The sequence below is a fragment of the Leuciscus leuciscus genome (assembly GCF_965113295.1).
Source record: "Leuciscus leuciscus genome assembly, chromosome: 16".
In the NCBI taxonomy this organism is placed as follows: Eukaryota; Metazoa; Chordata; class Actinopteri; order Cypriniformes; family Leuciscidae; genus Leuciscus; species Leuciscus leuciscus.
In genome coordinates this window covers 12,034,194-12,057,060 of record NC_138740.1, presented here as the reverse complement: position 1 = coordinate 12,057,060, position 22,867 = coordinate 12,034,194, and the positions used below count along the sequence as shown (strand labels likewise).

General features: G+C 36.7%; 2 long non-coding RNA genes across 2 annotated transcripts; both read left to right on the top strand.

Moving 5' to 3' along the window:
- Positions 1 to 5,929: 5,929 nt before the first annotated feature.
- On the top strand, positions 5,930 to 8,617 carry LOC309478567. The gene is made up of 3 exons (XR_014199038.1): positions 5,930 to 6,421; positions 7,365 to 7,398; positions 7,645 to 8,617. It is a non-coding gene; the product is annotated as an uncharacterized lncRNA (long non-coding RNA).
- Positions 8,618 to 17,391: 8,774 nt separating this feature from the next.
- On the top strand, positions 17,392 to 22,185 carry LOC309478533. Its single transcript, XR_014199024.1, has 6 exons — positions 17,392 to 18,311; positions 18,586 to 18,641; positions 18,880 to 18,961; positions 19,418 to 19,528; positions 20,092 to 20,371; positions 21,936 to 22,185. It is a non-coding gene; the product is annotated as an uncharacterized lncRNA (long non-coding RNA).
- The last annotated feature ends 682 nt before the right edge of the window (positions 22,186 to 22,867 follow it).

Here is a 22,867-nt window from a genome sequence, read left to right as displayed (position 1 = left end):
TTCTGGGTCGTTTCGAAAAACGATGTAAAGGCTCACTTGAATTTAACGTTACCGAGAAGGTTCAGATTCGTCTCCCGGGATGGGAGAGGCTGGAAATCTTAGTTGCAAAGACCGGCTGTTACGACTCGAACATGGGTTCGTTCGATGGAGAAGGCCAGGGCCTCCTTCAGATGTTCCTTGGAGAAGTTGAGTTGGAAGCGATAAGAGCGAAGAGAAGAGAGCGAGAAGTGGGGGCCTCTTCTTTTTAACAGACATCTGTTTACGCCCTGTTTTGGGGACAGAGCGAATCAAAACTTCTGATCTGTAGCGGGAAGCAGTCTTCTTTGTGTGAAGAAAAACACGCCCCCTTTTACCATATGTCTTATGAGGGAAAGGATTCATACTTAGAAATATGATATTTCCTGGAACAAAGGCATATTATTGTACTTTGCAGTCAAGATTCGTCTCCGTGAGATGGAGAGGATTACAGAGATATCAATTATGACAGGTAAAGATTGGGGAAACATAACGTCACACTTATATGCATAATTACACACAAATAAAGTTTGATTAAACACACAATAAAGTTGTCAGTGTTTCCGTTATGGCAAGTGACGACACTTTGAGAAACATAGGAATACATATCAACATTCAGTGGCTTGTTATGTGGGGGAATATCTGTTTCAAAGTCCAGAGTGTGTGTGTGTGTGTAATGCTGGAATGCCTGCTTTCCTGGGTCGTAAAGTTTTATGGTCTGAGGTAGGGTTACAACAAGACACGACTGAGGAATTCCCTTCAATGAACATTTAGAATTCAAAACTATACTCTAGCAAACCAAACCTCTATCACACGTGCATATAGGAAGGTACACACATTATAAAGAAAAATAACAGATATTTCTCTTATTCTCAGTTATACACAAAAGTGTGTGTGTGTGTGTGTGTGTGTGTGTGTGTGTGTGTGTGTGTGTGTGTGTGTGTGTGTGTGTGTGTGTGTGTGTGTGTGTGTGTGTGTGTGTGTGTGTGTGTGTGTGTGTGTGTGTGGAATGTCACGAGTCTGTGAAAAGTCACAGGGAGTCCATGCTGAAATGGGGGTTTTAGAGGGGATTCTAAGACAACAGGGTTTCCTTATGTGACTCAAATGTCCCTCGGGGGAGCCACAAAGATGCAATTTTGACCGTTCAAGCAGACTTGGAGACGCCATGACACTCGTTGTCTGTTTGGAGATCAGGATTTACTAATTTGAACAGCATGTGACCGCATGTCATAGTCATTGTCGTTACAACAGTGCAAATCGAAATCAGGGGGCTGACAGGAAAGCTAAGCTAAAAAGCAAGCTAAGCCCCTACTTTTGCGTTCTACAGTCGCCATTCATTATGTTTACTGTGGCGAGCAGGACGAGACTCAGGGCCGTGGGAGAACGATGAGAGGCCGCTGGCGTGATTACTGAGACGCACCGGTCTCGTATCTCTCACGGAGGAGCGGGAATTTTCTTAGCAATGTTAAAACGCACATCAACCAATCACTTGTTTAGCGTTCATGTAAACACTACATTCAGATTCACCAATCGGAATGAATTCAGTTAGATTGAAACAAAAGGTGTGCATGTAAACAATGAATGGCGACTGCAGAAAGCAAAAGCCGAATACCAGACATTTTGGACGATCTCGATGGCCGGACATGTCCGGGAAAAAGAGGATGGTAACCCCTACTACTCAGCTTTCTCCTACTACTCAGCTTTCTCCACAGAACAAGAGCCTGCTAGCTTAGCTTCCAAAGAAAGACGGCTGAAACTATGTGTACATTCTGTGAGTGGGATCCCACCTCCTATGGGTGGGTTGAAAACATGCGGGACAGCCCCTCCTACTGGCTTTAGTCTTTAGCCTCTGGCCAGAAAATCCTCCGATGACGCAAAATTACGATTTTTGCGTCATCGGAGGATTTTTTTCCAGACAAAAAATACATAAATCTCTCATCTCAGGGGGATATGAGGGTGGAAAGCATGGTAATTCGAAAATACTACAGGTTTTCTACTAATACAAAGCTTAATGCTAAATCCTGAAGTATCCCTTTAAAGCATGGGTCACCAAACTAAGGCCCGCGGGCCGACTCAGGCCCGCCACCCCCTTTTGACTGGCCCCCCAGCCTCTCTGCCCTCCACTACTTGAACCGGCCCTATGAGGCAATCCCCAAAAGACAAGTCGTCATGGCCTATTATATACATATAAATAAAACTCGCGAGCAACTTAATTAATGCAATGCGGAACTACTGTTAGATACGCGGGTTCTTTAGGGACACCTAATCTGTAGCTCCGCCTTAGCTCTGAAGCAGGCTGCGATGTAAAGATTGCAATGCTGGAACATGTTGAGAGAGAGGTGTGGGCGGCGGGCGCGATCGAAAAGTCGCAAAGTTTGAAAAAAAAATTCAAACTGCAAAGTGTTTAAGTTACTGTTAATTAAAATTTTAAGAAAAACAAATATATTAATCTGAAATGTAGCAAATACATTTTTAATTCATTCAGGTACAATTACCAAACATATCTCAAGGTCTTTTTGTCTTTTTATTAATTTAATTAATAAACTAATTATATAAAACTATTGTCAGTGCACTACAAATACACTGGTTCTATGCCTTTACTTTATTAATAAAACTTATTTAAAAAAATACAAGGCTTAAGAAATTTATTTTCCTTTGGTGGTACAGCCTGAGACACGCACAAGCCTTCTGCATTTTTGTTTTGCTTTTCCCTCCATTGTACCGAACTCGTACCGAACCGTGATATCTGAACCGAGGTATGAACCGAACCATGACTTCTGTGTACCGTTCCACCCCTAATAGAGAGAGCAGAGTTTTCAAAGAACAGTGGACCAACGATTATTTTTAAAAGTGAAGAATAACTTTAATTAAAATAAAGTGTGAAGACTCGATTACTACTTTTGCAAACCACTAGTAAAGATAAAAAAATATGTGCCAGGAATCAAGTGTTGATATAGTAGTGTGGATATAGTAGTGGGGATGGCTGTGCCAGGCTAGTAATCTCTACTACACAATGAGGCCTGCTGGTGGTCATTTTGGTCTGGGTCATACAATTCTATGTTATATAGCTGACCCAGCCCCCCCATCACAGTCAGGAACGATAATGTGGCCCCCAGAGAAAAAAGTTTGGTGACCCCTGCTTACCCCTAGCTGCTTAAAGGTATAGCGGAGGATGTTTTACTTCCTGGTGGGTAGTCTAAACTATTGGTCCTCCTAATTGTCAATCATTCTGGTGAATCAATCAAACTTTTCAAAAAGTGGAGAGGGCGGGTCTTATCTAAAATTTGGAAAGATCCTCCGCTATAAAGGGACACCCAAAAAGTATCCCTTTAAAGGGACACCCAAAAATTTTGTCATTATTTACTCTAATGTTGTTTCAAACATGTATTAATATCTTTCTTGTGCAGAACACAAAATAAGATATTTTGAAGAATGTGGGGAACCAAACAGATGCTGGTAGGGACTTGACTTTCATAGTAGGAAAAACATACTAGTCTCTGCAGACCAGCAACTGTTTAGGTTACCCACATTCTTGAAAATAACTTTTATTTTTATAAAAAGAAACTTTTGACTCTCTCTTTTCCAGCACTTTAGACACAGTTGCTCCTTTGCGCTGCTCGATTTTTTTCTTATCAGTGCAAAAGAGACTCAAAATACTGTTGTTATACATCATTCGATCCTGTTAAGTGTCTATTTTTTGTGTGTTTACTCACAATAAAAACAAAGTGTTGTGCTTTTTGCCAAATAAAGAAAAATAAACATGATGCGAGTTCTGCCTCGTTCTGCCTGCTGTCTCTCTGTCAGTGAAGTCCATTCTGAAACGCGTCCGAAAATTTACTGTAACTCAGCTAATACTCAGTCAAACAGGCATACAGACACACAGGCATAAAGCTTGAATTCTCTTCTTTTAAATGAAGTAATTTATATAAAAAACAAATATTCTCAGTTTATGTAATCTGTATGAAAAGAGAGAGATGTCAGTCGTTCTCAGTACAGCTCATTATAGCTCATTAAGTTCAAATGCAAATGATCTGAGGCAATCCATGCAAACGTGTCAACGCCCACATCAGCTGGATAAAACACACCGAGTTAACTACTGCCACATCAAATAAGCTTTTGTTTGCCAATTTCTGCTCATATGTTAAGAAAGTGCACTTAGGGGTATGGGCGGATGAGAAACACAGTAGTTTGGTCAGAATTTGAAATTATAAATGATAACTAGGTGAAATTACAATTTTACCATTTTTTGTGATGCCCCCTATATTGGTGAACGCACCAAACGGTATCCCTCCCGATGGAAGAGTTTAAGAGCTTTGTAAAACAGCTGGTCTCATCATTGTATCCACTTTAGTTGCTGAATTATAAGACTCACAATATGCATCAATGTCAAGGTTCAGAGGTCAATATTTCAAAGCAGGAGTCATATACAGCCTTCAGATTGCCATGCTGTTACTCTGCTGATCAAGACCTTTCCAATTTGGTTTAGTCCTATGACAACTTTAATTTTCACTCTGCCCACTCAGCCCTTGTGTCATGTATACATTTCAAAGAGACATGAAATGGTCTAATGTATAAATATTGATTAAAATGTATTTGTTGCACAGAATAGCCAAATTACTTATTGAACATTTTATTTGTAACTATTTTGAATCACAGACGTCACTGTGGGCCTCGTGGAACATTTGTTTTTCACAAAACCCCTGTGTCTCAAGAAAACAGTTTCAGATTGATCTCAAATGAATGGTGTTTATGACTATGAATTAAAATACAGGGGTGAGTTACATTAAAAAAATAAATCGCAGTATCATTATAGAAATGAGGGGCAGCAACAGTTAAATATGCCAGCCCACTGGAGCAGACCCTCAGCTTCAAGTGCTACAACACTCCAGTGTCCATCCTCACATACCATTACTTTTATAGTTTAATTATGTGTTTATACTGTGGTCATATGGCTAAGTGGCTATATACACAATCATCTTATTTACCTAACAGATGCCATTGTATTACACTAAATTATGAATGCCACTGAATGCATTTGATCATTTGATCAACATTGTTGGCATGAAAAACACATATAAAGTACAGTACATACAACAAAATATATCTATCTATCAAGAAATTGTTCGTTGATTTTTTTTTCTTTCGCGAACATGTGGCAATCCTGACAAAACATGACAACATTTTCATGATCAAACACAAGCCATTCACGACCCATCAGCCATTTGGCATTACATTTTCTTTTCTTCGTTTCCCTGCCTCGTTCCTCTTCTCGCCCCCAGAAGTCTGTCCCAACCACCGCCGCATTTATTTCAATCTTAACTTTTTACTTTACTTTACTAGCTAACTCCCTCCTCTTTCAGTCTATGCTCCCTGCTCTGGCTCCGTTCGTTCTTCTTCTTTCTTGTGTTTTCTGGTGGACACTCCGTTTCCATGATTTCTCGCGCTGATTTCACTGCAAACTGCACGCAGGCAATAAGCGCATGAAACATCATCACGTAGCATTACGACAGTGTTCATGGGAAATGTACACTGTAAAAAAAAACTGTAAATTTACAGGAAACTGTATTTTTCAGGAAAATTACAGAATTTTGCCGTTTTGTCATTATACAGTGAATACCTGTTATTTTACAGATATTTGTTGTAATTTAAAGATCCACTATTAAATTTACAGGTAATTGCTTTTATTGTGGTTTTACATTAATTTAACGTTTTTTAAAGGAAATTATCTGTAATTTTATAGGGTTATGTGTAATTTTACATAAAAAATTAAGTAATATTTTACAGATTATTTCTGTGGAATTAGAAAACAAAGAAAATAAGGTATAACTGCAGAAATCAGCAGTCACTTAACATGTTTTCCTTAAAGATTATTAAGCATGTGGGGGTTAAAGTGAGTTTTAAGATTCGTCCACACATTAGGCAGGCCTATTTAATTATTTATAATCTTTTAATTTTGTCTTGCAAATAGATGTTCATTTTGATCATCATTTGTATTTGCCCGTAAATTTCATTTAGGCCTATATTTTATGTCTTTTATGAATCGTTTTTCCAAATCTGCGTTGCTGCACATTGCGTGGCTTTGTGTGCGTTTGAATGTGTGTGTGTGTGCCCGCGCGCGCGGCCGCGCGCAGATTCAAATTATCCGCCATTACGTTTCGTTGCTTAGTCCCGCCCAGCCCACAACGGTTAGCTACAAATCTGTCTCTGTCGTCGATCTGTGTCAAGGGCAAGCGGGAGATTTGAATTCAGAGCTATAATCGTATTCGACAGAAGCAGCCGTGAGCAGGAGCGCTGCTGAACACATATTAGTTGTAGTCTGGTGTCAGTCAGTCCGGAAATAACGCGCCCTTTTTCAGTGAGCCTGGTTCGTCACAGCAGACCTCATCCCGACCGATCAACGGCTGAGGTAAGAGTCTAATACTACATGTAAATGATATTTTATATTACATTTGTGTTAAGTGGTTAGACTGTTTCCATGCTAACGTTAGCATTCTTAAATTATGTTCAGTCATAACTGGCGTCGAGGGCAAAACACAAATGCAGCATGGGTCTTTTCAATTATCGATCTGTGTTAAGAAAGATCAGTTGAACCCACTCTAACTTACTTGTTAACTTATAGACCTAAAACAATCTTTAGTAGACTTGTTATTCATATTAAAGTCCATAATTGTGTATTAAATCTTCGTTATGATAGTCAGTAACATTAAACCAATCTCTTAAATGGCGGGACATTTTGAAACCATGTCTGGAAGCTGAAAACTTTATTTTTCAATTATTTTTTTTTTTTTTGTAAACTTTTTTTTTACTTTATTTTATTATAGTAAAATTGTAGTAAACACGTTTTTAGCTGATTTTTTTACCATTGTAATAGCCACAGTTTTACTAAAAATAGGCCTACTGGGTTTCTTTTGTTTATTTCGTAATAGTTAACATGACTAACTTTATTAAGACCGTTAAGAAATCGAAATACTGTCTGTAACTTAACGTACTTGTTGATGATACAGGAAAGCCTAGAACAGGAAGACTAGAATATGAATACAACATGATGAACCCCTAGGTGTATCTAGGTCTAGGTCACAGTAAATCATATTCATTTAATGTTACTTTCTATAAATGTAACTTAGCTAAAATCACATGGCAGCTCAAAATATTACTGCTGGCCTTTCCAGCTCAGCTTCAAGATCATAGTCAGTTGAGTTTTTGCATTGTCCCAATGGAACATATTCTGACATGTGTAAATCTAATACTGAGTTTTAAAATAACTTGTGTGTGTGTGTGTGTGTGTGTGTGTGTGTGTGTGTGTGTGTGTGTGTGTGTGTGTGTGTGTGTGTGTGTGTGTGTGATTTCAGGTCACGTGGAAAGCAGATGATCATGGCAAACAAGGTATGGGAAGAATTCATTAAAACATAAAAATCATAATGGTTCTGATTCCATATGTTCATAACAGTCTTCTGATTCCATATGATTGCACTAAAAGTATGCACAAGGTTTGGATTTGCTACAGCAAGATTACGATTGTGTTAGATTCCACCCATCTTTCTTTCTTTTTTTTAACTCTCTGTCATTTAGAAACATGACTTTTCCTATCACTAATATCTTAATGACACATATCTCTACCTTTTAATCCAGCCAGATGATCTGACGGTTGCTGCTCGCATCTCAGCCTACCTGATGGAAAATTCTTGCTGGATGAATGACCTTCACCTTCAAATCAGCCTTGCCAAGACAGAACTGCTTATGGTTCAACTTTCAGCCAAAACATACTTGCTGTGATCCTGCTGATTTGCCTTATCATTAGGAGGATCAGGCCCTTCCTATCGGAGCTACACAACTCTCTTGTTCTATCCAGACTGGGCTATTGTAATGCTCTCCTGGCAGCTCTTCCAGTATCAGTCAAACCTCTGCAACTGATCCAGATGCTGCAGCAAGAGTTGTCTTTAAAGGTAGCCCTATGCCTAAACTCACTGCTTCAGATCTATGTGTCCTCCAGAAGCATGTGTTCTGCAAGTGAACGGCGCCTTGTGGTGCCATCATCCCAAAGAGACACAAAACCACTTTCACTGACATTTACCTGGACTGTTTCCTGGTGGTGGAATGACCGGCGCAACTCAACACATTTTCAAGAAACTGCTAAAGATCCATCTTTTTCATAAACACTTCACCCAATAATACTATATCTTTGTAAAAAAAAAAACCTTGCTATGTGTACTGTGCGACTAACTGGGACTTGTCACTGCACTTGTTGCTTTTTATTATCTTTAATTATTATCTTAATTGGTTAGTCACTTTGGATAAAATGTAATTGTAAATGTTAAAATAAGTTATACTGTAAAGGTATACGGTAATTGCTTTTTATTGTGGATAAATTTACATGTTCTAAATTATATACTAAGCATCTATTTCCTATCAATCACTTATCTTGATGTTTAGTGTTTGTTCAATTACTAATACTGTAAATATGCAGGTATTCTGTACTCATACATTTAGTTAATTTAAAAGAAATTGACTGTACATTTGCTATTATTAAGAACTTAATTAGAGATGTTGTGAAATTGGATCGGTACAAATAAAAATAAAAACTGTAAATTTACAAACATTTGTATTTGAATTTATGTACTTGTGTGCTTTTTTTAATACATAATTTCATTGTTATTTTACACAGAAAAACTATATTAAAAGAAAATTACTGTAGATAGAAAGCATTATTATATAAAATAATTGTATAAAACCTTAAATTTACAGTATTTAATTGTTTTAAAGGTGTATATGACTTTTTTTAAACGTTAAAAATCCCAATAATTACATAAGATTTTATGTAATATTAAAGATATAATCTGTTATTTAATTATGGAAAATTATTGTATTTTAACGAGATTGTTTTTTGCCGTTATTTTACGGTAATTTTCTGGCGCCCCAGCTGCCGGAATAATACCGTTTTTTCACAGTTTTTTTTTTTACAGTGTAGGGTACTGCCAGGGGGATAAACGACCGAAAACAGAGCCTTATGTATCATGCATGTAATGCCTCATTCAGTTCAATGACATTGCTCCTGACACCCCAGGGCTTCAGCTGGTATGAGCTCGGGTCACTGCGCTCCGGTGCCGGTTCTGCTCCTGACACCGCAGGGCCTCAGCTGGTATGAGCTCGGGTCACTGCGCTCCGGTGCCGGTTCTGCTCCTAACACCGCAGGGCTTCAGCTGGTATGAGCTCGGGTCACTGCGCTCCAGTGCCGGTTCTGCTCCTAACACCGCAGGGCTTCAGCCTGGTATGAGCTCGGGTCACTGCGCTCCGGTGCCGGTTCTGCTCCTGACACCGCAGGGCTTCAGCTGGTATGAGCTCGGGTCACTGCGCTCCGGTGCCGGTTCTGCTCCTGACACTGCAGGGCTTCAGCTGGTATGAGCTCGGGTCACTGCGCTCCAGTGCCAATTCTTCTCCTGACACCGCAGGGCTTCAGCTGGTATGAGCTCGGGTCACTGCGCTTCAGGTGCTGGTAGAATTTCACAGCTCTTTTTTGGAGACTGATCAATAAGGGGTATTGTCCTAATTCAGCTCTGCACGAGTTGTTTGGTGTCGCTCTGTTTACTTTTAGGATGCTTTTACAAATTTGGATATGTCGAATTTCGATCTTTTTCCCATTTTGAAAAACCTTGGGTTTTTAGAGGTCCCCATATCTCACAGCCATACAGAGCAATTGGTTCAATTATTGCTTATAGGATTTTTAACCAAAGGTTTGAATTGGAATTTCAAATTTGGAGTTTCAATTTAGGTTTGAATTGGAATTTCATGTTGAATATATTATGATATCGATATTATATAGCCGATATTCTCTCTCTCTCTCTCTCTCTCTCTCTCTCTCTCTCTCTCTCTCTCTCTCACACTCACACTCACACACACACACACACACACACACACACACACACACACATGTCTCTCTCTCCTCTAAGGTGGGAATTCCTCTTGGTGCAAAAGACTATTAGTTGTGTAGTTGGTTTCTGGTTTCTGGCTTTGACCTTCTCCACTTACAGTTCAACTCAGCTGTTATTTGTCAAATAATCACAGACAGAAACACATACAGGAGAACTGAGAGCTCTTTAATTATATTAATGATAGAAAAGAGAGAATACAGGACAGTCTCTGACTCGATATGAAACACTTCTATAAAGACACAACAATATTACGAATAACTCTCTTCTGATTTCCATGCAAGCTCTGGTTAATATTTGTATATAAACTTAGTACTCTTCTAATATATTCTGTGCACTTAACCCTCTGGGGTCTGAGGTGTTTTCTGGGCCCTGGAGGTGTTCTGACATGCTCTGACATTTGTGCTTTCTGTTACTTGTGACATTTTCATGGCTAAAGTCTGATTACACTGTATTTAGCACAAACTCTGCTACAATAATATATCAGCAGCATGTATGTAAAAGTTTGTAGTTTTGAGATAATGACATTTATGCGTGGTTTGTGAAAATACAAAAAAAAATTGTCACTGAAATAAGGCCATGAAACCCATACTAATTATTTCTTCAAAAGACTTTTGAAAATTGTATCACGTAGCCTAGAATATTTGCTCCAAAACTATGTGAAAATCACCCTGACTGCTCATTCAGATAAGACAATATATTGATTTAAAATTTGTAAGACGTGTTTTCTGTAAGAAAACTTTATGTGAGTAGGCGTAAACACATCATTAATATGTATGGCTTTTCACACCTGAGAAAGACAAAGACCCTCCCCGAATGCCCTATTAGGAGCTATCAGGCCCTATCATTCTGAGCAAGGAGGGCCTGACATTCAAGGAGATTTAAAAAAAGAATGGCTTTTAGATTATTTGGATTTATTTACAACACAACATAATCCAAAGATACACAACAAATGACAAAAAAGCACATTATTGAAAACAATGATCCAAAGACAGAAACCTTTGTGCCATTCCTAAAAACATTGTATATACCTTTCATTTCCAAGGTGTTTGATTTTCACTTTACCATGTTCATGTACAGAGACTCATGTGAATGTTGAAGTCAGCAGGACTCATCCATGGGGCATCTGGTCCCTGTAAAAATAAAAATAAAATTTGAACATACTGATGCTGCACGATTTTGGGAAGCAATTTTAGATTTTTCTGGTTAAAATTGCTTTTTAAAATTCACAGAATACACACACACACACAAATGTTTCCAACAATATATAATGAACAGGTTTGTTGTGCCTTGTAGGCATAGGCTACGTGCAGTGCTGCATAAAATAATAATAACAATAACTTATAGCAGCCTATAAATCTTTCAAAAGCAACATTTCAGAGTAACAACTACGCTTGATAAAAATATATTGATTATCATATGTTACTTCAAATGTTTCGATTCGTTATGATGATATGAAATGAGATTAGAGTAAAAAAATGAAGCCTAGTGTTTGGTGCGTTTTGCTTTTCAAACCCACAGCGCGCTCCAAAATATGATACATTCAAACGCACAGCGTCATAACATGGACGTACATTCAAACGCACAGCGCGCTCCAAAATATGAAACATTATGGTTACCATATTACTAGGGGTGTCCCCGACTATGGATTTTCATAGTCCAATCTGAATCGTCAAGTCTTGCCTATAGTCGACTAATAGTCGAATCATTTGTATGGGGGCGGGGCTTTAACATTTCAAAGCTGCGATGTACAGAAAATCACACAAAGATATAGAAGAAAATGTATAAAAACATTTTGGATCAATAAAACTTAAGAAATAACATTATAACTCCAGAAAGTCCACACTGCAGACAGGATTTACATTTCACATGCAAAAAGATAAATAATTAAATCGGCTAAATTACCTGTGCGAGCAGGCTCTAAGTATAGCACAACATCGATGCACCGAAAAAATAAACAATTAATTAAATATGAACAGAATATTACGGAAGCCCTGAAACGCAACGTAAAAAAAAAAAAAATTAGGTAAAACATTTTTTTTTTCGAGTATTTCGAGATTAAAGTCGAAACGTTTCGAGATTAAAGTCGAAACGTTTCGAGATTAAAGTCGAAACAGTCTTCTGTAGAAGTTGCGTGTGTGTGCATTCATAACGGCGCGCGTCTACGGGTGCATAGGACGTGCTTCCAATTCTGAATTTTTTGTGTGTGTTTCTCAAATATAATATATTATATAATATAACCACTGGTGGTGGTTGAGGAGAGATTCTCTGAAATGATTGTAAAGCGCTTTTAAGTGTAGGCCTACAGTAATCATATGAAAGCGCTATATAATTCATTCATTCAGCTGGATATCTTGATCCAGTCTGAAAAGTGTTTTCGCCTGTAGGCTAAAGTCTATTTCGGCGCAGTATATTTTATAACGTCCTATAGCCTAATGCCATGTTGGTAGATTTTCCTTTTGTTGAAAGGCAAGATAAAAGTAAAGCTATTAGGCCTATTTTGTGTAGTTCCAGTTCACACACACACACACACACACGCACGCACACCCATGCGACAATGTGAAATAACGGCAAGCACACACGCAACTTCTACAGTATTCTGGTAATGTTTCGACTTTATTCTCGAAATGTTTCGACTTTATTCTCGAAATGTTTCGACTTTATTCTCGAAATGTTTCGACTTTATTCTCGAAATGTTTCGACTTTATTCTCGAAATGTTTCGACTTTATTCTCGAAATGTTTCGACTTTATTCTCGAAATGTTTCGACTTTATTCTCGAAATGTTTCGACTTTATTCTCGAAATGTTTCGACTTTATTCTCGAAATGTTTCGACTTTATTCTCGAAATGTTTCGACTTTATTCTCGAAATGTTTCGACTTTATTCTCGAAATGTTTCGACTTTATTCTCGAAATGTTTCGACTTTAATCTCGAAATGTTTCGACTTTATTCTCGAAATGTTTCGACTTTAATCTCGAAATGTTTCGACTTTAATCTCGAAATGTTTCGACTTTAATCTCGAAATGCTAGAATTTTTTTTTTTTTTTTTTTTTTTTTTTTTGCGGTTCAGGGCTTCCGTAGAATATACCTTTCTAATAAATAAAAATACAAAACGAAATAAATCAGAATCAAGTCACAAGATGAGCAAATGTGTGCAAAATGCCTAAAGTGCAGGGGAACATCCCAGCAAACACAGAACGTTCCCCTAACGTTCCCATATGGTTCCCATTTGGTTATTTTTTTGGGAACCAAATAAGAACGTTCTAGGAACGTTCTCTGTAGGTTATTTTTAGGTTTAATTTTTATAACCTAAAGAGAACGTTCTGGGAACGTTCCCTGCAGGTTGTTATTTAATAACCTAAAGAGAACCTTCACAGAACGTTCCCTGCAGGTTATTTTTAGGTTTTATTTTTATAACCTAAAGAGAACGTTCCCTGCAGGTTATTTTTAGGTTTAATTTTTATAACCTAAAGAGAACGTTCTGGGAAGGTTCCCTGCAGGTTGTTATTTAATAACCTAAAGAGAACCTTCCCAGAACGTTTCCTGCAGGTTATTTTTAGGTTTTATTTTTATAACCTAAAGAGAACCTTCCCAGAACGTTTCCTGCAGGTTATTTTTAGGTTTAATTTTTATAACCTAAAGAGAACGTTCTGGGAACGTTCCCTGCAGGTTGTTATTTAATAACCTAAAGAGAACCTTCACAGAACGTTCCCTGCAGGTTATTTTTAGGTTTTATTTTTATAACCTAAAGAGAACGTTCCCTGCAGGTTATTTTTAGGTTTAATTTTTATAACCTAAAGAGAACGTTCTGGGAAGGTTCCCTGCAGGTTGTTATTTAATAACCTAAAGAGAACCTTCCCAGAACGTTTCCTGCAGGTTATTTTTAGGTTTTATTTTTATAACCTAAAGAGAACCTTCCCAGAACGTTTCCTGCAGGTTATTTTTAGGTTTAATTTTTATAACCTAAAGAGAACGTTCTGGGAAGGTTCCCTGCAGGTTGTTATTTAATAACCTAAAGAGAACCTTCCCAGAACGTTCCCTGCAGGTTATTTTTAGGTTTTTTTATAATCTAAAGAGAACCTTCCCAGAACTTTTCCTGCAGGTTATTTTTAGGTTTTATTTTTATAACCTAAAGAGAACATTCTGGGAACGTTCTCTGCATGTTCTTATTTTAATATCACTTACTATTAACAGGCAGATTACCAACTGACAACGTCGTCAGTAGTACGGTCCCCTAAGGTTATAAGATAACCAACAACATTCAGATCTATTCGCAATAACTTTTTATTAATGATATTTTAAATTATGTTATATATTTTAATTCTATATGTTTATTTAAATGCTGCGTGACTTTGAAGTGTTTTAATGCGCATGCCGTGATCAAACACTGGAGCACGCCCTATGGAGCGCGCACGTGCGCTGCGCGAGAGCAGATGGAAACCGGAAACGTCATCAACAACTGACAAACAACAAAACTCCCATCTCTCGCTGTTGGTTTCACTGCTTTCAGGTAAGTTTAGTCAACAAAATCTCACAAATAATACACACAAACGTCCCTGACACATTTCTTACGTGTAATTGACACGCTTCTGTTGAATATTTACTTTAAAGAAATGGTTTTGTGTCTTTGAAAAAGTCCGTTAGCATCTACGCTAACTTAGCTGCTAACCGTTTTCAGAAGAGAACGTTAGGCCTAAGTTACGTTAAGTTAAGGTCTTATTTATGAAAGTTTGGGTTTTTAAACACATATTAGTGTAGATAACAGTTTTTTTAAAGAGTTTTGCTGGTAATTTGTCAATGGGTGATTGAAAGTAAGCTAATTTATTTAACCTAAAAGAATGCACTGTATTGTTAACTTAATCAGTGACGTCACTTACCAATATTGCTAAAATGTGATTTCAGAATAGCGAGAGAAAAAAAAACCCCTCTACAACAAGGGGTGAGTTATTGTTTAATCATGATAATAATTCCATAATGCATTTATTTCACAATATATTGTCTTAAGATTTGTATATATTTATCTTTTCTGCATTTCACCTCTGTTCTAGCTTGGTTCCTTGTATTAAACCAATCCCATGTAATATTGTTAGCTCTGTGAAAAATAGCATGTTATGTTCCTAGATCATCATGCTGTGATGGCCTGCTGCACCCCCCAGGGTTCGTACGGTCATGAAAAACCTGGAAAAGTCATGGAATTTTAAAATGGCAATTTCCAGGCCTGGAAAAGTTTTGGAAAATGAATAAACTCAGAAAGTTTTGGAAAAGTCATGGAAATTTGTTTTTCAAAATATCCGTGTACTTGAATTTGTTTAATTAATAATATTGGTGAAACAAATTGCAATACTTTTTTCGTTAGAGTGATCAGTCGAATCACGTGACTCACTTGCGGCGGATTTTGATTGTAGGCCTCCAGAAAACTAGATGGGCCAAAAGAAATGGGTTCCCCTTCATGTCCGTTTCAGCGCTTTTCTGCGGCACTGAGGACAGCAGCTAAGTAGCAATACCTGTGTGGCTCTTGTGTCGCTGTCCTCAGCTCAGTGCTTCAAATGAAAATAAGCTGCTTTGCGTTTTCATATTAGCTATAGGCTAGCTACCGTCTGTATGCGCCTTTCCATTACAGATTTGAGCAAAACTTTTTTTTTCTTCTAAATATCGATAAATAACTATTGCAAAATGACGGCGTTTCCATTAACCGATGTTAAGCAACTAAAACTTATTTTTTTCCTCTCGCGATCAGTCATTCCAAAAATCATGGCAACGGAGGACGTTAGTAGGTTTATATCTCAGCCACCGCCCTACAAATTATTATTATTAATGGAAGGAGACGTGTCTTATCCAAGCATTAATGTCAGGGAAAGACCCTTATGCGAACGGCACATATATAGGCTAAGTTTCTTCATGTTTCTCCCTTGATTGTGATGACTTTTTGCCTCTTTGTTAAACATTTAAAATATATACAAATTAATATGGATGATTTTTTCTTTAAAAAAATTTATTTTGTCTTTTATTTTCCGTGTTGGCATTTATGAGGAAAAAACAATGTTACGTGACCGTTCTCCATTACGGTAATGAGTGCTCTGAATGCGGCACTAAAAGACTTTAAAACTTACACAGAGACCTCAAACAGAAAGCACAAAGCCTTTTTCAAAAAAAATTGTTTTGTATTAATTGTATCTTGATTTTAAAATATGTTTCATTAACCAATTGCTTAATAAATAAAAAGTAAATAGCAGAAAATAGATAATCACGACACAATGGCGCCGGAGTGAACTGGAGCTTAAGCTATCATCCATGAACCGAAACTCAGCGTAAAAGGTAGCCTACTCGCCTCACAGACCTAAACAAAACTGAAATAGGCCTATATCTATTATCTACAGAAATCTCTACTTTTAAACAGAACCATTCAAAACAAAATAAAACGATGTAGCCTAATCCGTATGAAATGTGCATTTCTCTCCGGCGTGTTCACTACTAAGAAGATCGCGAGTCAGTCAACTTCGTCTTTGCAGTCGACACAGAAAACACTTGTTTATTAATAAACAATTAAAATTGAGAGAGAGGGAGAATATATGATTAGTTTGACTCATTTTGAGGACTTATAATGATCTGTTAAGATAGAACGTTCACCGAATTCTGATTAGTCGAGAGGATTTATCCGTTTAGGCTAAAAATAGGGTCGGCGCTTCTCGGTTTGGAAAGAAACTGCATCTTGCAGTGGCCTACATTTTAAACAAGGAAATATAGCGATTTGGCATGAAATGTTGATGGAGCAGTGAATAGGGACAATCTCGTTTTTTTGTTGTTTTTTTTAATGGCGTTTATCGCGTTTTGGAAAAGAGCTCTTCAAGCACATTTTTATGGAAGCTTGTTTCCGCCACAGAATAAAACATTTTAAAAGATAATTGCGACTTTTTATCTCACAATTGCGAGTTTACATCTCGCAATTCTGACTTTATATCTCGCAATTCTGAGAAATAAAGTCAGAATTGCGAGATATAAACTCGCAATTATGTGTTAAAGTCAGAATTGCGTGATATAAAGTCGCAATTGCGAGAAAAAAAGTCAGAATTCTGACTATATCTCGCAATTCTGACTTTATAACACGCAATTCTGACTTTATAACACGCAATTGCGACTTTATTTCACGCAATTCTGACTTTATATCTTGCAATTCTGACTTTATAACACGCAATTGCAACTTTATTTCACGCAATTCTGACTTTATATCTCGCAATTCTGAGAAAAGAAAGTCAGAATTGCGAGATGTAAACTCGCAATTATGAGATAAAAAGTCGCAATTATCTTTTAAAAAGTTTTGTTCTGTGGCGGAAACAAGCTTCCATACATTTTTCATCAGCTACTAACGTTACCCGCCTATGGAAGCTTGTTTCCGCCACTGAATAATAAATAAATAATAATAGCGACTTTTTATCTCACAATTCAGACTTTTTTCTCAGAATTGCGAGATATGAAGTCAGAATTGTGAGAAATAAAGTCGTAATTCTGAGAAATAAAGTCGCAATTGCGAGATATAAAGTCGCAATTCTGAGAAATAAAGTCGCAATTGCGAGATATAAAGTCGCAATTGCGGGATATAAAGTCACAATTCTGAGAAATAAAGTCGCAATTGGGAGATATAAAGTCAGAATTGCACGATATAAAGTCGCAATTGCGTGTTATAAAGTCAGAATTGTGAGATATAAACTATTCTGTGGTAAAAAAAAAAAAAAGGGTTAGGGTTTTTTCCCTTAGAATTGGACTTTATATCTCACAATTGTGACTTTATGTCTCGCAATTCTGACTTTATAACACGCAATTGTGACTTTATTTCACGCAATTCTGACTTTATATCTCGCAATTCTGACTTTATAACACGCAATTGTGACTTTATTTCACGCAATTCTGACTTTATATCTCGCAATTCTGAGAAATAAAGTCAGAATTGCAAGATGTAAACTCGCAATTGTGAGATAAAAAGTCGCTATTATTATTTATTTATTATTCAGTGGCGGAAACAAGCTTCCATACCCGCCCGCAAGGAGTTCATTATCCTATGGATTTACGTTAATAAATGTCTAAGGAGTTGTCAGGGTTTGACATAATTTGTGTTACTGTGCCAGCATATTTGAATAAATATTTATTTTGTATTAAAACATTGCTTGTTCATTTATTTTATTCAAGATATGGGGTGGTAAATTTGAACATGGATTTTTATTCTTATTTTACATGTATACACAGACATTTTATGGAACATTATGTCATGAATATTTACCTTTAAGTCATGGAAAAGTCATGGAAATTTAATGGTAAAAATGTGTACGAACCCTGACCCCCTGTCCAAGACAATCTCCACGGCTATGAACCATATGACTAGTAAGCAAAACCACCTCAAACATACAGTGCACTACTGTTCAAAGGTTTGGGGTCTGTAAGATTTATGCTTTTGAAATAAGTCTCACATTTTAAAATCATTAACCCCAGGTTTTTTCAGTGAGATTGTCCTTGAGAAGCCTGTAGGCTAAATAATCAGCTAAATAATAGGCGACTAATACAATATTATAATGGTCATAGTTATAATAATAATTCATTTAACTATTATGATAACATGATATCCTGATCATTAGTATATTTTATTTTATTTCTTTAGGTCTGTTTTGAATTATGTTGGCCAATGAGACTGACACCATACTGTCCAACTCAAAGGTATTTATGTATTTGTATGTTTTTTTTTATTGATCAATACTGAAATTCTTTGTACTTTTAAATGCTGAATGTGGTTCAGGGGGTCGACAACTTCAGGCAGTTATTTTTCACAGATATCTTGGGCAGCTGTGGCTCATACTCTTAGCTTTTAAAAATGTTTGAATTGATATCCCCAATGCAATATCAGGGGGTAAATATATCAGAGTTCTTAAAGTTATGTCTTTACTCTTGTTACCAGATGAGATATAATCCCTATTGTTTGGCCCTGTGATTCTTCAGGACAAGACCTTGATGCCATCCATAGTCAGTAGATGAAGAAGGTGAGTTTAGCCGAATTCAGTTCTCTTTCCCTTTCTTTTGAGCTTAAACGGACACGTGCACGCAAAATGAAGTCAAAATGCCCATCTTGGCGAGTTTCCTTGTAAACAGTCTAGTGTGTTTTTAAACAGAAAGAAAACGGATGCGTGTCATTTATATTAGGTCTGCGCATTCGTCTTAAAGGGACAGTAGCCTAACGTACCCTCAGCTGTTTGTGTCGCCAATGGTGATCAAACAGCATAAGAGAAAATGACTTGTAGCTTTAGCAAAGATACATTTAATTAATTTATAGTTATTTTATTTTTACAGTGAAGACTTATTTTACATTTTGATAATTCAATTTCTGTACCTGATGTTTTCAGATTTAACTGAAAAACATAATGCACTGCTTATTTCAACTGTATTTTTCTTCTATTATATTTATCTATGCTTGTTATCTATTGTAATTTTCTATGCAGGTTCACTCCTCTACAAAATCCCCCCAATAGGGGTTATGCGGAGCGCCCAGCGGTCAAACCGGAAAGAGGTCTAAGCATTTCCGCTTTTCACTTCCGTACACATCTGCAGCGGTAGGTGATCTTGGTTTACTGTTAATTTTCGCTTATTACACTAAAATTCTTATTTCTGTTTTAATTAAAATGTCACGAATGCTAAAATATCAGAAAAGGGAACATCCGAACAGCAGTTTTTGTTGTGTGCCGATCTGCTCTATGTCGGGGAAAATGAGTAGTACAGAAGTACAAATAGGTTCTGTACTCATAAAGTGACATCAACATCAGCAGTAGCATTCGCCATCAGGCAAATGTTATTTAAATAAACTCCTGATGTACTTACAAACTTTCCAATGCCTCGTTTAATGAGTACAGAACCTATTTGTACTACTGTAGAAGTTTGGTACCATTCTGGGCATTATTAGTGGGGTAATTTACGAGATACAAACCTGGAGCCGCGCATGCACTAAACCTGATATCTGATAAAGCTGATATCTCTAAATAAACTCAAAATTTTTCAATATTGTGCAGCCCTAATATTGAGCATATCTTAAAGTGAACTTGGAATGATAATTTGTGATACCAGATGAGATGTATGTATGTATGATAGATTTTGAACTGTACTATTTTTTTTATTTCAGGTTTTCTGGGATCCCAGCGGAAGGCATCAAGGCATCAGATGTTGGCCTGGACAGATGTACCTGTAAACTACACCGACCTTTGCTTTTGCATGGATGGCTGATTATTACCATGTTCTGTGAGGGTATCATTATAGCAAAAGTGAGCACCTGTGACAGTGGAATTTGTAGGTGTAAAGTCACAGAGATAAAAAAAAAAAAAATTTGATAGTAGTTTCAAACTTTTTTGCTCTTTCTCTCTCATAAACACAGCAGTTACAGGTTTTCAAATTCTTCATTGGAGGTCAGTGGCGGTTCTAGAGGGGGGGCCGGGGGGGCCAGTGCCCCCGTGTCACCAAGCTTGGCCCCCCCTCTGGCCCCCCTAAATTTGGAATCGTAAAATCACACCAAACAACTGCGCATTTTATCAGTTGCGGCGCCTTCATCTATAGGCTGCACTGCAGCACGACGTATATTCACATCAAATGTTAGCGCAGAGGAACGGGACACTGCAGTTCACAAAAGTTCATTATTTGCATGTGCTTTAAAGCCTTGCCGGTTAAACATGTCATTCGCTGCTGATGCGCTGTTCAAACATGCGCTTTACTGAGCGCGTACACTCGACGCGCACATGCACTAAAAGCCTGTTACTGGACTAAGTTATCTTTTGAGTCTTATATTGTGCTAATACTGTCAAATACAGACAATGTTTACATAAACAAAGTTGGTTATGTCTAAAGTGAAAGCAAACAGAGAAAATTAATTAAAATCTGCTTGTCATATGCGTGTATATTAGACGCGTCGCGTGCAGTTCTTAAAGAGACAGTAGCCCTAATAATAAACATGCTGCCGCTTGTCCTTAAAGAGATAGTTCACCCAAAACCAAACAGTTGCTGGTCCCCATTGACTTTCATACATAGTAGGAAAAAAATATACTATGGAAGTCACAGGGGTACATCAACTGTTTGGTTACTCAGATTCTTTCAAATAACGTTTATTTTCAACAGAAGAAAGAAACTTATTCAGGTTTAAAACAACTTAAGAGAGTAAATTATGACTTTTTGGGGGGAGAACTATCCCTTTAATGTTAATAAAACAACAAAACACACAGAGGAAATCATTCACTGCTCTTGACTGAGAACTTTAAGTCTGTTGTGTTTTATTTTCATATGTGTTCATTTAATTACTTTCTTCAATTCTACTGTTAAATACACCTATAGCTGAAAAAATAAAGCACTGTTTATTTCATTTGTATATTAAGTTGTGTATGTGTAGTATGTAGGCTATCTCTGTTCTTAATTTTTATAACAAAGAAAATAGTGACAAAGATTTTTATTTTCGCCACTTTGGCCTAAATGTCTGCCATTCTTTTTTATTTTATATTTTGTTACCTATATTTTGTTACCTATAAGGCTTTGCTTTTAAAATAGGGACATTAGTTTGGCTGTAATGCTCAATCACATGCAAAATAGTAAAACCAACATGAAAAAAGAATCGTGATAAAATCGTGATTTTCCTGAAAAAAGAAAAAATTGTGATATGATATTATTGCCATATCGCCCACCCCAGGTGTAAAAAAGTGCCTAGATGTGCTTAGATGCTAAAAATGTGTTATTATTGATCATTATATCACACTACAATTAAACATAATGAAACATTCATTTGAATTGAAATTGTTTTATTAGCTTAGCTAATATAATTTAGTATCTTTTTCTAGAGATTGCAGTCATGCATGACATGGTGAAAAATGACTTGAAATAATACTGAAAATAGGTTAAGATGAATGTTAAAGGTGTGCCCCCTAAAAGCACAAGTGGCCCCTGCCTGGCCCCCCCAGTTACTGTGGTCTAGAACCGCCACTGTTGGAGGTGAGACTTATACGTTATATGTAGAGCGAATTCGCAGGTCAGAGTTCACTAGACTTGAATATTATTTTCTCTGTTTTTTATTTGACTTCAGAGTCGAAAGTGGGCTTAAAGGGTACATAGGCTTAATGGGTATCCTTACCCCTATATAAAACATTCCTTTTTTTGATTTGTAGTCTGAAATAATAAATAGTGCAATATAAATGAATGCAATGTAGTGTTTTCAAATATATACATTTTTCTATACACATTGATGCTGAAATATCTGAATAATTACACGATACCAGCAGCGCTCGTGCTCTCATATCTCCTACAGCTTGTGACACACAATCCCACCTCACTCTTTTCATTTGCTCAGGATGAATATTAATGCCATTACAGGGCTTGAATTTTGGCATGGGATTGTGTGTACATGTAACGCGTTGTCTTTTTATTTTCTTGTTAAATTTGCAGATGTTGTTGGGAGTTTAAATGTTTTGAGCGGAGTGAAGATTGGCACATTCATATATATTGTATATAAATGAAGACTTTTTCAATTTTGTTGTAAGTTATAGGCTACAGTTTGCAAAAAGATAGTTTTAATTAAAATGTTTGTGCAGTTTTATTTATTGAAATATTTTCATGTTTGAAATATTAAATGTAAATTACTGTTCCTGAATACATTTTGCTAATGCTGTTTTTGATGACTTATTTTAGGTTGATAATTAAACAATGAATCAACAAAAACATGGATTGTGTGCTGATTTATTTATTTAATACAAACTGATTGATTTACTTATTAATGATAGTTTCTGTAAATTCAATTTATTGTAATAATAATATATTAATAGGATTCTTAAGTGTTTGAACAATAAACAATGTAGAATATGTTGTTTGTAGACCTATAATTTGTGTACAGGCATATCAGGATGTGTAGACGTTAGGAGAACCTTCCG